The following is a 12,221-nucleotide window of genomic DNA, read 5'->3' on the forward strand; positions in this document are numbered from 1 at the left end:
TTTCTTGTTGGATTGGACACATATTGCTGTAGAAAATTCTCCTGAACACAGTCTAGGAACTTTTGCCCCTCTCCGCCCTTTACACTATCACTGTCCCAGTCTACATTCAGGTAATTAAAGTCCTCCAAATTGAATCTGTCATTGAACCCTCTGGGACATCCTCTTTCTCCAGCACTGCACTGCTCTTCTTAACCAATTTTGCCACCCCTCCTTTCCTTCCTTTCCTGTCTCTTCAGAACACCTTTACCTGGGAATATTTAACACCCAGTTCTGCTCTTCCTTGATCCAGGTCTCTGTTATTGCCACAACATCATATTTCCACATGGCAATCTGCGCCTGTAACTCCCCAATCTTATTTACTATACTCTGTGCATTCACATACGTGCATAGTAACCCTGACTTAGATTTTGTTACTTTCTCCCTTACCCTGACTTTGCCTATTAACTTACTATTCTCTATACTAGTGCAATCTATCTCTTCCAGTATTTTGTGCATCCTGGTATTCCTCTAATATTTTCTCTAGGTTCCCACACCCCTGCCGAGTTAGTTTAAAGCCCTCCCAACAGCACTAGCAAAACACCCTGCAGGGAACTCAGTCCCAGCTCTCTTCAGGTGCAACACTTCTTACCTTATGATGGAAGGGAGGTCATTGATGAAGCAGCAGAAGATGGTTGGGCCGAGGACACTACCCTGAGGAACTCCTGCAGTGATGTCCTGAGATGATTGCCCTCCAACAACCACAACCATCTTATTTTGTGCTAAAAAAAAACAAAAAAACTGAGGATGCTGGAAATCCAAAACAAAAATAGAATTACCTGGAAAAACTCAGCAGGTCTGGCAGCATCGGTGGAGAAGAAAAGAGTTGACGTTTCGAGTCCTCATGACCCTTCAACAGAACTTCTTTTGTGCTAGGTTTGACTCCAACCTGTGGAGAGTTTTCCCCTTGATTCCTATTTGACTCAAGTTTTGCTGGGGCTCCTTGATAGTCAAATGTTGCCTTGATGTTAAGGGCAGTTACTCTCACCTCAGGAGTTCAGCTCTTTTGTCCATGTTTAAACCAAGGCTGTAATGAAGTCAGGAGCTGAGTGGCCCTGGCGGAACCCAAACTTAGCGTCAGTAAGTAGGTTATAGCTAAGGAAGAGCCACTTGATGGGACTGTTGATGACCCTTTCCATTACTTTACTGATAATCTTTTAAATGGAAACCAAATCAACAAAATTGGGATATTACTTTACTGATGTTGCAGAGTATACTGATGGGATAGTAATTAGCCAGGTTGGATCTGTCCTGCATTTAGTGTACAGGACCTACCTGAACAATTTTCCACATTGCTGGGTAGATGCCAGTGCTGTAGCTGGCAACTACACTTGGCAACTTCGACTGTGGAAACGACCCCATTTTGAGAGCCTTTCAGCCAAGGGTCGTAATTTGGTTTGGGTTACAGCGACAGTAATTTCATTACAAAATGATTGAAACTCGGCACGAGTAAAATGCTTCGGTCGCTTTTCATTTCACCCGCAAAATCACAGCCTTAGTGCAAACTATATAAGATGGTTATGGGAAGGGGGCAACATTAAATGGGCGAATATAAAGGTAATAATATCAGAGACGCTTCGTGTGGTATCTTGCTTCTTGTCTATCGATAGCTGAGCGGATATGAAGCATTCGTTGGCTCATCAAGTACGGGCTTGTATGTGTGAAATCTCTCAGCTGCACCAATAAAAGCAGAAAACAGAAATGCTCTTGTCTGGCTTTGTGCAGCCGCTCGATCCTTGGAAGTTTCAATCTCCATAGTGCAAACAGATGCAGCAAAATGACTACATTCTGAACGGAACGATTCTTAAGCTAAAGATGAACTGCTCACGGTTGGGGGGAGGGGAGGGGGGTGGTATAAGCTATTTCAAACAAATTACAGCAAAAGTAAATGTTTAATAATAAATATATGACGGTCGACTTGTGCCAGGGAGAGATTAACACATGGGAGTGATTCATTGCGAAAACAAAGCGGGGAAGCTGGCTGATGAATCCATTCACTGGGGACAACTATTCTCATTTCAGATGTCGATATTTTAAAGTGGAGCGTAATGACAGCAGGACATATCTTCACGGGGTTTTTAAGGCATGATCAGCTGCTTTCTAATTATAGTTGTGTTCTAACTTTTGGCAACCTCTCTGATGGAGCTGGAATGCTCCCCCACCCCCCAGTAAAGGTTGGAATGGAGCAGGCCCTGGGATTGGAGCGAGCTGAGTTAAAGGCTGCACAGCAGCTGGAGTCGCCTCCGGTACTGTACTCCCAGTTATTTCCGTCCAGCCAGTTAACAGTGCAACTTAGTGGATAAAGCAGATTCATAATTGTCCTCCCATGAAGAGAGGTCAGGAAATGGCACCGACGAAGACACATGAAGATGTTCCAATCTGCTGCTGGGGCAACGATGTCAATCGGGATTGAAGCAAAATCAAAAGCAGACAGAAAACGGCCGGCCACCAGTAAGAGTCTCGGACACCAGTTCAAACAAACTCTGAACATTGCTTACTAGCATAACCAGATTGGTTAATAGGAAGCTCCAAAACGGAGAATGTTTTTTCCCCCCGCTGCTCTAAATGCCATCTAATGACTCCATATCAGGGGTAAACTGGGTTTTCCTCGGAATCAAGGTGACACACATGGTAAAATAAGATTGGCACCAATTGTATTTTTGAGATAAACTCGTAATCCTCCGCTTGAAGCAGGCAGTTCTGCAATACAGGAGTGCGGCTGGTGACTAAGAATCAATCTGGCTCATTGATAGGATCTGGAGATGAAGGCAGCAGTGAATCTCCCCACTCGGTTGCAGACAGCAATGTAATGCAATAGCCCAACAGATATGGGTTCTTAGCTTGATAAGAAGCCAGAAGCTTAATAGAATTCTGATCTGGTAAGTTGTGTATTATTAGTTGTTCAAATTTGTACAGTGTGCCTGAGCTGGCAATAAGAGTTTCTAAACCTTGGTTGTTACCGACATTAACTTAAATTATTTGGGTTTTTGCAAAGTGGTGTTCCTGCAATGGCAGCACTTCATATTGGAAAAACTGAAATTCTACAAATGTAGAGTTCTTTGTAATTTAGCTTGGTAAAAAGTATGATAGATGTTTTTGGATATACTGGAGATCTGGCTGATGAAAAAAAAATGATTACCAAAATAGCAGGTCTCCTGCCTGTGGCAGACTAAACACCTGACCTTATTTTAAATTCTATTTAAATTCCCATCCTTGTCTTCCAACCCCTTCATGACCTCACCCCTCCCTATCTCTGTAATCTCTTCCAGTACTACAAGCCTCCAATATATCTGCATTTCTTCAATTCCGGCCTTTATACCATCCCCAATTTTAACTGCTGCATGTTGTTGGCCATATCTTCAGCTGTCAAAACCCTAAGTTCTGAATTCGCTCTGTAAGTTCTCCGACTCTCTTTCCTCCTTGTAAGACGCTCCCTTAAAACTTACTCCTTTGACCAAGGTTTGGTCATCTGCTCTAATATCTTCTTATGTGACTTAATGCCGATTTTGTTTGACAATATTCTTGTGAAGTGCCTTGGGATATTCTACCATATTTGCATCTTCTCATTATTGCCAGTTTCCATGCATTCTGCATCTCTTGAACTAAATTCATTGTATGTACAATTATGGACTTTTTAAGCTTATACCAATAAATGTTTGGTGTGAGACTATAACAGTTAAGGGCTGCATTTTCCATTGTATTTTGTTCTGTACAGATTTTAGATTCCATGTGAAAATACAATCAAGACTTTTCCCACTGAGTGTTGCTACTAGTTTTTCTAACCATGTGCCACAATCCCATTTATGTTGTCCTCTTAGAAGTTTAAGTACTCTTGAATCAATATTTCTTTTCCCCATGACTGAATCCAACCTGTTCCACCATCTGTAAGATTATGGGTTAATGGTCTTAAATTTTCTTGTACCTGAGAATTACTTGTTTCAAATTGTGTACTTTTTGGCAATTGTATTGGACAGTGGCTGTTGAGGCTAGGTCAACTGAAAATTTCAAAACTGAGATTGATAGATTTTGCTTAGATAATTAGGGATATATAATCAAGGAGTTAAGACATGATCAAATTGAACGATGGAACATTCTTGTAGGCTTGATGGCTTACTGCTCAAATTTAAGAATCTCAAGCCCATTATTACAACCCATCATGGCTTGTCTCTCCCCATCTTGGCATCTTCCAACACTACAACTTGCGCCACCGCCCACCTGTACACTCTGTTTCTCAGATTCACACCTCATGCTTTCTTCTTCACTTTGCTCCACTATTGATTGCTGAGCCAAGGTCACTTGCTCTTGAAGCCTCTCCCTAAACCTTTCTGCCTGTTCACGACCCCCTACTCCTTTTAAGATCCTCCTTAATACTGCCAAATTTTCAAGCTTTTGGCCTCATCCCTTGTAATAATTCTTTCTTTTATCCCATATCTTTTTCAAAATTACGTCTCTGAGATGTGCCTTAGGACCTTGTTCTCTGTCTGAACGTGCAAACCAGTTGTGGAAAATCATGTCTGGCCAGTTCTGAGAAAATAAATGGGCAGAGTTGCAAAAGCACCCATTAAAAATCTCAGAACACCATTTATTTGTGGAATTTGACTTAGTCACTGTAAACCAGTGGTTCTAAGATGTTAACCTTGCATGTCATGACATCTGTGGTTTGAATTAAACTACATAGTCTGACTCACCATGAACAATGAGATTGGCTTGTCATCTAATTGGTGTCTGCAAAATCTTCTTGTGAATGACACTAAAGGTGTAAAGATACAGATCAAAAAATAACTACAGGTGTTGCTCTTGGCAAAAGAAAATTACATGCAAATATCATGCAGCTGGTTGGTATAAATTTCTTATTTGTAAAGGAGTGACAAATTAGAACTTCTAAACTAAATTATATAAAATTACCAGTAAAAACAGCATGCACTAAATCAATGAAATTACAATGAAAATACAGTCTGCATTTTTCTGTAATATTCAGGATTTAAAATTAAGTTTTTATTCTGTTAGAAACATGAAGAAATTCATATTTCACAAATATTATTAAACATACCTACGCAATTGTACTTTGGCTACATGCCTGCATTATTGTTTTTGAATGGCCCAGGCTCAGAGTTGATATTCTACCCAGAGCCAACACCTTTGAAGCGAAAGGAGTTCTTGACCTCGCCTATGTTTGCAATTCCCAGGATAACACAAACTGAGTATGGGCGGTGTAGAGAATTGTGAAGCATGTTTCGTTATGATTTTCTCAGTATTGTTGGTAGCACTTCTAGAACTGCATTTAAGAATTAGTTTTTCGAAATTATTTAAAAATGTACTTGGATGTGAATTTTACTTGGTTATCAAATACTTGATAGAAACAGAGGTTACTCCCAGAGAGAGGTAAAGCCTAGATGCTCTAACCACTCCAATTTATCTTGTTTATATAAAAAGTGAAAAATAAGAATTGCTTATATAAAGGTGGTTTTATACAGGTATAGTGAGCTTCTGAATTCTCATTCCTTTGTGTTTCCACTAATTAACAAATCAGTCATTATTTAACTTGTGATAACAATGTTGAAACCCTCTCTTAGGTGGGGTTGCCTCAATTCCCCTCAACTTCACCAGCCTCCATGACTGTATCTTCTCATCCCTGGTAACATTAAGTGAATCTATATTGCACTTTTTCGATTGGTTGTTATGTTCCAAGGTTAGGAAAAGGCCATTAGGCCTCTCATACATTCAATCCATTCTGATTGGGCTTATCCTTGTAACCCCATCTGTTCTGTTTTTGCCTCTGCCTCCACCACCATCTCCCAACTTCCTGGGAGAGAGAGAAAAGTTGCAAGACTATAGCCAATTTCAGGAACCTATGGACTTGACCCCTAAACAGTGATCAGGGAAGTTGCAGGATGCTAACATTCGTTGGCTATTGCCCCAAATCTTTCGTTTGCTGCAATCTCATAGATTTTCAAAAATGCACCTAATGCCTCTGAAGGCTCAAAGGGGGTCATTTTAACCTGCCAGAGGTGGATGGGGATTAATGTGTGCAGGAGATTAAAACATAGAAAATGCTGACTTGTTGGGAAGCCAGCAAGAGCTTACCAACTTCAACATTTAATTGAATGTATTCACAAGCACATGGAAAACCCCTTTTGCACATTGGAGTTAACTATTAACTTCTGCCAAAAGCCAACTTAGCTCATCTTTTACCATGGATTATAACTTTAACTGCCAACAGAAAGGTGTTCTGGGATTCCTGGAACAGTGAGGATTGATGATGCTGAGCGATTCAGTCTGGAAATCCTTAGAGATATATGGCAGCTGCTTCTTTGCCTAGCAGAAAGGCTATTGCTCTCAGGGCTTGTTCTGAAAACATTACTGTTTTGGAGGAGATTTCCAAGTACAGAAAGTCATTTCCTACTACATTGGAGTTTTTTGACTCTGAGTTGCTCTTCCCATCAGTCAGCCTTCTCAGTAGAATGGAAGCAGTTTTTGCAGCTCTGACTTGGAACAAGAGGCGCAACACTAACACCACAACTGGAACAGTGGCAGCACCAGCAGGAGCAGCAGCAACTTTCTCCTTAGCCACCTGCTGCTCCACAGGACAGAGGGGATGGACAAAGAGTATCAGTTTGCAGGTATACAGGTAGAGGATCAAATAAGTGAGCACCAGTGCACTGGGAGGCTCAGACTGTCATTGGGTTGTTGCTGACATTGCCAGCTGCCTGGAACAATACCTCCTATCAAGTGGGCAAGGTGGGTATGCATTGGCAGTGGTCTTCAAGGTCTCACAGCCTTGAATTTTTATGCCTCTTCCACATCTGTCAAATCTCCCAGATGACAGAGGCCATATTTGCCAGGGTTGCCAGTTACATCCACATCACTACTGATGACGTCCGTCAGAATGAGAGCACTGTCCAATTTGCTGCTTTGGTTGGATTCCCACAGGGATAAGGAGTCATAGATTGTACATGTGTGATAATCAAGCCACCCTCCAATCAACCAGCAATATGCATCAATTGAAAGTGATTCCATTCCATTAATGTTCAGCTGGTTTGTAATCATCAAAAGATTATCATGCATGTGGGAGCAAGATACCTAATAAGCTGCCATGATACCTTCATTCTGAGCCAGTCAAGTCTCCCACAGATCTTCCAACCTGCAATCAGAGTCAGTGGTTGGTTCATGGGGACAAGAGCTACCCCCTATGGACTTGATTGGTGACACATGTGAAGGGTGCTACAACTTACACACAGGGCTATGGTAACACTGCAGTTATATTACTGGACTGGTAATCTAGAGGTCTGGAATAATTTGGAGGCATATCCATGGCAAATTTAAATTCACTTAATTAAATCGGGAATAAAAAGCTAGTATCAGTAATGGTGACAATGAAACTACTGGATTCATTTAAAGACCCATTTGGCTGACTAATGTCTTTTAGAGAAGGAAATTTGCTGCCTTGCCTCGTGTGGCCTACATGTGACCCTGGTCCAACACAGTATGGTTGACTCTTAGCTGTCCTCTGAAATGGCCTAGCAGGCCACTCAGTTGTATTCAAGATGGTGGTTCATCACCATCTTCTTGAGGGCAATTAGGGATGGGCAATAAATGCTGGCTTTGGCAGTGATGCCACCTCCGGTGAATGAATTAAAAAAAAACTTAGGAAAGGTACAACAGAAGCCACATGGACAAAGAGGGGTCATTGAGCAGATCATCAGAATGTTCAATCTGCATTTTAAGTACCTGGACTGATCTGGGGCACCCTTCAGTGTGCACCAGCAATGGTGTTCAGAATGATAGTGGCCTACTACACCTTACACAACATAGCACAGCAAAGAGGATTGGAGCTGCAGGAGGAGGAAGGTTGTGACTGCTCTGCATTTTTGAAGGAGCAGTAGCCCAATGTGGCCAGGTAGCTGCAGACACTCACTTTGCTACCAGGATTGCAGGGTAGACTCATTCAGGCACCCTTCATCTAATCTGAGGCAGTGCAGTCATTTGACACAACAGTGTGAAACCCACTGTGTGCCCCACACCCCCAACCCCATCAGCACAAAGCATTCCCACAGCCAAAAATCCACCCTTCTCATTGACATCCGTTGCTCATCTTCTATTTATCATATTTTCCACAAGGCTGAAGGCCACTTGGCAGGCAACAAATGGAATATCTAGACAATGAGTTTTGAAATAAACTTTATGGTGCACAAACATAGAACATAAATTTGACAATTTAACACCCACAATTACAAATTCTTTCACTTCACTTTCTTATTACTCCTAAGTGGTGTTCTCCTTGTGGCTTTAGAGACAGACTTCTCATTTGCCTGCTCTGATCCTCGTGACCAATGTCCTCTGGGTTTTGGAGCTCGTGAAGACCCTGCCCGATGACTGCTCACCTCCTGCACCGGTAGACTCGGCCAGTGGGGCAGGAGGAAAGGTATGGGACTCTGCCTGAGAAGGAGGTTCAAGAGAGGAGGAATGGGAGTGCTTTGAGCAGCGTCCCTTTTTCCATGTCTATCTCCCCCTGACGCACCCGGCCAATACAGGTGAGGGAGAGAGAGGGTGTTCAAGATGGACGTACACTTTTAGCACTTTTAAAGTCTTTGTGAATACAAATAGCCACAATTGTCAGCCTGCCTTTGTGGAGCGGGAACTCCTCAACAGGGTGGCCTGTGGCTATTTGTAAATGCTGCGAGGACAGGATTCTTAAATGGTGAAACGGAGTATCTCTTCCACACCTCCGCCACCCACTCCATCCCAATTTGAGGCCACCTGCTTTCTCTCACCACATTTTGGCAGAGGGGCCTTAATAGACCCTTTAATGGTTTAAGTTGGATTCCTGCTATTTGCAGGCGGGCAGCTGTCTTGCACCTGACCTAGCCTCCTTAAAAATGGCCGATGTCGGTGAACCGGCAGGGCGGTCAGTGGTGGGAAATTCCAGGCCTGTCCACCTCTGTTCCCACTTCCAATGGGTTTCCAAATTTCTACCCAATGTTTCAGGTTGACAACCTTTCATCCAATAGCGTTAATCTTTCAGGTTTTATTGTACGCTCACTGTTCTATTAAAGCCTGTCATCACATGTGATTGAATAAATGCTTCTAGCTGGAGGTACAATAAAGAATGAGATTATTTAGCTGATATAACCCGAGGATAGGATTTTTTTTGATTTGAATAATATACTTTTAAAAACCTGGAGGTATATTAATCTTGTTCATTGGTTGCTAAGCTGCAATATCATTAATTTTATTGAGCCTCTTACACATATACCAAGCTATGAGGTCTCTCGAGAGCAAGACATTGGGATTAATTCTGAATTACTGTCAGAGCAGCACAGATTTGATGTAGCCAGATGGCCTTTTTCTGTTCTGTAAACTTTCATGGTTCTTGGAGATTACATTCATTGGTGAGTAGTTCTTAAAGGAAAATAAATAAAACCAAAGAATGCTACATTTTCCTTTAACTTAAACCATATACCCTTATTTAATCATAATTTTTGATCTGTTTTGAATTGGTTAAAATAGTGCATCCTCAAAGCAGCCATTGACACACTTTGGTTGGGTAATATCGCAAAATGTGACTTGGTGATAATGGTAGTTTTAATCAAATTCTGAGTAACAGGACAATAAAACATCATCATGACTCTCCTGCACTGTTAACATCATTGCAAGCTTTAACTTTCCTCACTTCAATAAAACATTGATCAAATCAGTAGAAATTTACTCTTGCTAGCAGGTGTTAGTCAGATGGTGCCTGGTTAAAGGGACCTGGTTTAAGTGGATAACTTTAAAAGAAACAAAGGCACTTGGGGTTGCCTTTTTAATGCCCTTATTCACCAGAGTTTCTGCTGACCTCACTTTAGAGGTTGCAAAGTATCAGTAGAGTATGCCTAGAAAAATGCGAGCAAATTATTTGCCATGGCATTAGATTGTACCTGCACATGATGGAAGGGTGTCTTCCAGTGTACAATCATAAACTCATCAGTTTCCAGAGATGTGGCTGGTTACAGGACATGAAGAACAATACCTTTTCAAAACACTCTCCCTGCTTATTGAATGATGCATTTACTCAATGTATTTGTTGTCCTAAAGGATGCTTTAGATACACTGCACCATGTCAACTGCCTGATATCCCATCCATAAAACTTTTCATGGGCTCCAAGGACGATTTTATTGTAGGACAGCTTGTATAGAGACATCAACCCTCTGATTGTGACTCCTAAGTGAGTAGTCAGATATATATTGAATGATTGAATTCGATTCATTCCATGTGACATCAAGAAATGACTGAGGGCACTGGATACGGCAAAGGTTATGAGCCCTGACAACATTCCAGCAATTGTACTGAAGACTTGTATTCCAGAACTAGCTATGTCCCTAGCCAAGCTGTTCGAGTACAGCTATAACACTGGCATCTACCCAGCAATGTGGAAAATTGCCCAGATATGTCCTGTCCACAAGAAGCAGGACAAATTCAACCCAGCCAATTACTGCCTCATCAGCCTTCCCTCAATCATCAGCAAAGTAATGGAAGGGGTTGTCGAGTGCTATCAAGCTGTACTTATGCAGCAGTTACCTGCTCACTGACACTCAGTTTGAGTTCCACCAAGGCCACTCAGCTCCTGACCTCAAAACAGCAATAGTCCAAAAATGGTCAAAAGCGCTGAACTCCAGAGGTGAGGTGAGAGTGACTGCCTTTGACATCAAGACAGCATTTGACTGAGTGTGGCATCAAGGAGCCCTAGCAAAACTGGAGCCAATGGGAAAACTCTCCACTGATTGGAGTCATACCTAGCACAAAGGAAGATGGTTGTGGATTTTGGATGTCAGTCATGTCTGCCCTGGGACATTGCTGCAGGAGATCCTCAGGATAATGTCCTCGGCCCAACCATCTTCAACTATTTCATCAATCTCCTTCCCTCCATCACTAGGTAAACAAGTGAGGATGTTTGCTGATGATTGCACAATGTTCAGCACCATTTGCGACTTCTCAGATTCTGAAGCAGTCCATGTCCAAATGCAGCAAGACCTGGACAACATTCAGGCTTGGGCTGATATGTGGCAAGTAACATTTGCGCCACACAAGTGTCAGGCAATGACCATCTTCAGCAAGATAGAATCCAACCATCTCCCCTTGACATTCAACGATATTACCATCACTGAATCCCCCTCTATCAACATCCTGGGGATTACCATTGATGAGAAACCGAATTAGACCAGCCGTATAAATACTGTGGCTACAAGAGCCAGTCAGTGGCTGGGAATTCTGCAGAGATTTAACTCACCTTCTGACTCTCCAAAGCCTGCCCACCATCTACAAGGCACAAATCAGGAGTGTGATGGAATACCCTCTACTTACCTGGATGAGTGCAGCTCCAACAACATTCAAAAGCTCTACACCATCCAGGACATAGCAGCCCACTTGATTGGCACCCCATCCACCCCCTTCAACATTCATTCCCTCTGCTACCGATGCATAGTGTCAGCAATATGTACCACCTGCAAGGTGCACTGCAGCAACTCACCAAGGGTCCTTCAACAGCACCTTCCAAACCCATGACCCCTACCACTTAGGACAAGGGCAGCAGATGCATGGAAACACCACAACATGCAAGTTCCCCTCCAAGTCACAAACCATCCTGGCTTGGAAGTATATTATCGTTCCTTCATTGCCCCTGGGTGAAAATCCTGGAACTCCCTCCCTAAAAGCACTGTGGGTGTACCTACACCACATGGATTGCAGCAATTCAAGAAGGTAGCTCACCACCACCTTCTCAAGGGCAATTAGGGATGGGCAATAAATGCTGACCTAGCCAGTGGCGCCCACTTCCCATGGAGAAATATATTTTTTAAAAATTGGTTCATTTGAAAGATAATGGCCTGAATCTTATGTTCGTCGGGCCCAGAAGCGGAAGCGGAATACGAAACATATGATCAGCCCCCAAATGCAATTTCCCGCTGGCTGGCCAATTAACGGCCCCAGCCGGAGTGAAGCGCCCACTGAGACAGCCTCACTGCTGCCAGGTGCAGGACGGGGCACTGACAAAAATGAGGGTGCAGGTGAGCACCTCTGGCTAGCACGTTGAAGGCTGACAGCTGCTGTGGAGCTGCCTCCGGGAGCTGTAGATCTGGACAGATTAAATGGCAAGAAAAAAAAATGCACCAAACTGTGTCTCTGCAACACTTTCAAGCACCTGAACTCA

General features: G+C 42.7%; 1 protein-coding gene across 2 annotated transcripts in view; it reads left to right on the top strand.

The window, feature by feature from the left end:
* Positions 1 to 2,012: 2,012 nt before the first annotated feature.
* steap2 (STEAP family member 2, metalloreductase) overlaps positions 2,013 to 12,221 on the top strand; it is a 106,238-nt gene continuing 96,029 nt past the window's right edge. For both annotated transcript variants that reach the window (XM_041185106.1, XM_041185107.1), the window contains exon 1: positions 2,013 to 2,915. The gene's annotated coding sequence lies outside the window, so the exon portion shown is untranslated. The remainder of the gene's footprint in view (positions 2,916 to 12,221) is intronic.

The sequence above is a fragment of the Carcharodon carcharias genome, chromosome 3 (assembly GCF_017639515.1).
Source record: "Carcharodon carcharias isolate sCarCar2 chromosome 3, sCarCar2.pri, whole genome shotgun sequence".
Lineage (NCBI taxonomy): Eukaryota > Metazoa > Chordata > Chondrichthyes > Lamniformes > Lamnidae > Carcharodon > Carcharodon carcharias.